Raw genomic sequence first — 4967 nt, 5'->3', positions numbered from 1 at the left:
CTCTCTCTCTCTCTCTCTCTCTCTCTCTCTCTCTCTCTCTCTCTCTCTCTCTCTCATTGTTAATAGTTGAGAAACATTGGTGTTAGTTTTCCTTTAAAGAACTGGTAATATTGACATGAATTCATATCTGGTCCTGGGCTTTTATTTGTTGGAGGCCATGACAGAATTCTGTTTATGCGGTATCTATGAAAGTTGTTTATATCTTGTAGACTTCAGTTTGGTAGGTCATTTGTATCCAGGAGTGTAACTATTTCTTCTAGACTTTCCAGCATCTTAGACTATGTTTTCTTTAATGACCTCATTTCTTTGGCATTTGTTTTAATATTTCCTTTTTTATCTTTAATTTTATTCATCTATAAGTTTGCTTGTTTATTTATCATCTAGCTATGTTGCTCTGGCTGTCCTGCAACTCACTTTATAGACCAGACTGGCCTTAAACTCACAGAGATCCCCCTGCCTCTGCCTCCTGAGTGCTGGAATTAAAATTGTGCACCACCACACCTAACCACTTTTGATTAATTAGGCTTTTTTTTCCTTTTTAACAGTTTGACTGATGGTTTGCCAATCTTTGCTAGTTTTTCAAAGAATTTGTTCTTTGCTTCTTTTATCCTACTGGATTCTTTTTAGTCTGTATTTCATTGTTTTTACCCTGATTTACAAAATTTCTTTGTATCTATTTTTACTCATTGTTCTTCTTTTTCTAAGACAGTGAAGGCAATCATTGAGTTTATTTGATTTCTTTGTAATTTTAGCATAAAAAGTCATGAAATTGTCTCTTAAAACTGCCTTAATATATCTCATAGGTCCTGATAAATTATATTTTAATCTAGAAATTATACCACCCCAAATTTATTCAGTGACTTACCCATCATTCAAGAATGTACTTTTCAAGTACAAGGAAATAGCTCCATGGATAAAGTGCTAGTCTAGCAAGAGTTCAGATTGCCAGCACCCATCTAAAACATGGTAGACATGGCAGCTGCCTGTAATCCCATTACTAAGAAGTCAGAGTCAAGGATCCCCAAAGAGTGTTATGCTAGCTATATTGGTAAGCTCCAAGTTTAGCAAGATTCTATGTCTCAATAAATAATGTGAAGAATGATTAGAAAAAACACCCAATGTTAATTCTGGTCCCTCACACAAACAGGTGTGAACATGCATAGCTTCATAACATATGTCACTACACATGCAAACAAACTGCCATGCAAGACTCTACACACTCACACACATACACACACACACACACACACACATTTTGATAATAGCTTCTTGTTCAAACACTACATAATTGTACAGCTTTTGAGTTTTCTTTCATGATTGGTTTCTTTTTTCTTTCTTTGTTTTTACACTAATTATTTATTTTATTTACATTTCAAATGTTGCCCCATCCTCGTTTCCCCCTCCCAGAGTTCTTCCTCTCATTTCCCCTCTCCTTCACCTCTGAGATGGTGCTCCCCACCTGGCATCCCCCCTCCGTGGAACATCTTAGGTATATCCTTTCCCACTGAGGCCAGACAAGTCAGTTCTCTGCTACATATGTGTCAGGGGCCTTGGAGCAGCTTGTGCATGCAATCTGGTTGGTGGCATAAGTCTCTGGGAAACCCATAGGTCCATGTTAGTTGACAATGTTAGTCTTCCTATAAGGATGCTATCCCCTTCTGTTCCTTCAGTCCTTCCCTTAACTATTTCATAGGGATCCCTGACCTCAGTTCAGTGCTTGACTGTAAGTATCTGCAAATGTCTTAGTCATCTGCTGGTAGAGCCTCTCAGAGGACAGCCATGCTACTGGAAGACCCAGCTATAGTGCTCCTAGGCATATACACAAAACACTCTCCACAATATCACAAGAACATATGCTCTACTATGTCCATAGCAGCCTTATTTGTTAAAGCCAGAAACTGAAAACAACAGAGATGTCTCTCAACTGAAGAATGGAACCACAGAAAATGTGATTCATTTACACAATGGAACAGAATTCAGTTATTAAAAACAAGGACATTATGATTTTTGCAGGCAAATGTATGAAACTAGAAAATATCATCCTGAAAGCGATTTTAACTCAGACTCAAAATGATATGCATAGTATGTAGTCACTGATAAGTGGATATTAACCAAAATATAGCCTTGCGGCCTAAGCAAGAATTCAGATCGCCAGTCAGAGGGGGTTCTGGGTGGCCCCTCTCTGCTTGGTTTAGGGGCAGAAGTCCCCTCTTTTAGGTTGGGTGGAGATGGGTTTTGGGAGCACCCTGTATAAAGTAACAACCTCATCTTGAGTCTCATGGTCCTCCACAGCTAACGTATGATAATGTTACTGAATAGGTTTTGCTACCAAATTATTTATCTGTTGTTTCACAGAGTTAGTCAGCCTATTTGAGGGCCAGGGACCTGCAGAAATAAGCAAAAAGAACCAAAATAAGGGTCCCAAGATGGGAGGAAGTAGGGTTGACAACCTTGGAGAGGCTGAAAACCAATTCTTGTACCAGCATTCATCTATCTGTCTCTTTCTCTCTCTGACTTTTCTCAGGGCCTTCTCTGATCTATTTCATACTTTCTTTAACCCTCCCTGTCTTGTCTATGTAAAGGCAACATTCTTCTTTAAGGGCTGTACACAGTCAAGAGCTGTACACAGCCTTTTCTATTGTAATAGAGCAAATCAAGTCCAATAAGGATCTTTGCGATTTTAGGAGGTCTCTTCAGACAGCGAAATGAGGGATTTCTTCAGATTAGTGATGTCAATCTCTAGCTGTTTGATATTCTTGTCAGTGGCCCTTCAAAGGTCTGAGTAGTATAAGTTCAGAGGCCAGCATCTTGATTAAAACTTCTAACAGCAGATATCACGGGTGATTCATTTTTACCTAGAAAGGAAAAAGAAGGGAATTCTCAGGGAGATTTCTCTTCCCTGGATGTAAATTGTTATTCATCTTAGTTATGGTTGGGCCTGGCTTTGTGGGGGTATCTATTTATTTCATTGATCTTTTTGGTAGCCGGTTAGCTGTGCCTTCTGTGGTATCAAACAGGCATATCAATCCTCAGCCCCATAAGGGAACTGGGTCTGGGCCATTCCCTTTAAGGGTAAGGGGGTTCTTCCCCATATCTGTGGCATAGTTTTTATTGATCTTGGTGATGCTAGAGGCAGTCAGTAGCAGATTTGCCATGAGCTTTCAGTTTTAGAGAGTTAAGAGTGAACAAGGCATGATGTAGAGTATTTCAGGGGGACTCCTTCTGAGGGGGTACCGTTCCTCTTCTTTTGTTTTTAAAGTCAATTTTTCAGAGTTCTTGTAAAATCAGGGCAGAAGCGCCAACAGTCGCTCCTTCCACACTCAGAGAGTCATGAAGACACTATTTAAAGAAATATAAATGTATATTAATAATCTCTTTTTGTCAAAGGACTGTTATAGCACAGCCGACAACTAATCAGACTATATAATATATCGAGTAGTAATAACTTCTTCTACTTTGTGTGAGATTACTTCTCTTTTGTCAATTAATTGTTGAGGGAAATTAGGATTTACATCTCTCTTTAGAATATTAAACAGAGACTTAAATTCTTTTGTGGAGAGCTTAAAATAAGATCTTAGCCAGTTAGCATCTCCTAGAAACTTTTGAAAATAATTTGAAATAAGTAAATTCTCTCTCTTTTTTTTGACCCTTTATCTGTTTTTTTTTAATTGGATATTTTACGTATTTACCTTTCAATGTTATCTCCTTTCCCATTCTCCCCCCAAACCCCTTATTCCATAACCCCTCCTCCTATTTTTATGAGGGTGTGCTCCAAACTTCCTCCCAGTCCCATCTCCCTGCTCTAGAATTCCCCAACACTAGGCTATCCAAACTTTTGGGGACTAAGGCCCTCTACTTCCACTGATGTCTGACAAGGCCACCCTCAATTACCTATACAGGTGGAGACATGAGTCCCTCTCTTTGTGCTCTCAGGCTGGAGGTTTAGACTTTGGGAGCTCTGGTTGAAACTTTTGATACACCTTCTAGAAAGGACCAAAGCACCCACACTTTGGTCTTCCTTCTTCTTCTTGAGTTTCATGTGGTCTATACTTTGTGTCTTAGGTATTGTGAGCTTTTGGGCTAATATCCACTTATCAGTGAGTGCATATCATGTATGTTCCTTTGGGTCATCTCACTCGGGATGATATTTTCCAGCTCCATCCATTTGCCTAAGAATTTAATGAACTCATTGTTTTTAATAGTACCATTGTATAAATGTACCACATCATCTGCATCCATTCTTCTGTTGAAGGACATCTGGGTTCTTTCCAACTTCTGGCTATTATAAATAAGGCTGCTATGAACATAGTGGAGCATGTGTCTCTGTTGTATGTTGCCGTTTTATTTCTCCCTATTCATATTGGGGTTTTGCTGATTGGTTAAGTTGTGTGTGATTGAATTTTTCCTATCCTTCATTATCTATGCTTTTCATGAAATCCACTCTTTCCTGTCTTCTCATGACTGACTTTTTTCATCCTCTGTAGGTTCCTTTAAGAAACCCTCCAGAAAGGCTGGGTAATACCACAAATTATCTTTATCTATAAACATCCTTATCTTTCGATTACTTTTAAAGATTAGCATTATTGAATACAGTAACATTGATTGGTTAAGTTCCCTCAAGTCATCAAACTTCAAATATATCATGATTGTTCTGTTTTTTTGTAACATTTAAAGTCTAAATTATATGATTGGAAGAAGAATAAATTTATAGTCAGTCCTGTGAAAGTTTCCTTTAATTTTCTTAACTGCTTCTTCAATTTTCCTCATTTTTTGAATTATCAGTTAATCCAATTATTTTTTATTTTTCTTTTATTAAAAATATGTTTTTTCATACAATATATTCTAATGACTTCACCTCTCCTACTCCTCCTAGACCCTTGCTACCTCCTCTTCAACCTGGGTCCATGTACTTTTTATTTCTTGTTAGAATACAAGTAGGAATCTAAAGAATAATAATAAAATAAAAT

The sequence above is a fragment of the Grammomys surdaster genome, unplaced genomic scaffold (assembly GCF_004785775.1).
Source record: "Grammomys surdaster isolate TR1022 unplaced genomic scaffold, NIH_TR_1.0 125581, whole genome shotgun sequence".
Taxonomy (NCBI): domain Eukaryota; kingdom Metazoa; phylum Chordata; class Mammalia; order Rodentia; family Muridae; genus Grammomys; species Grammomys surdaster.
Note: the sequence above shows the minus strand (reverse complement) of the source record.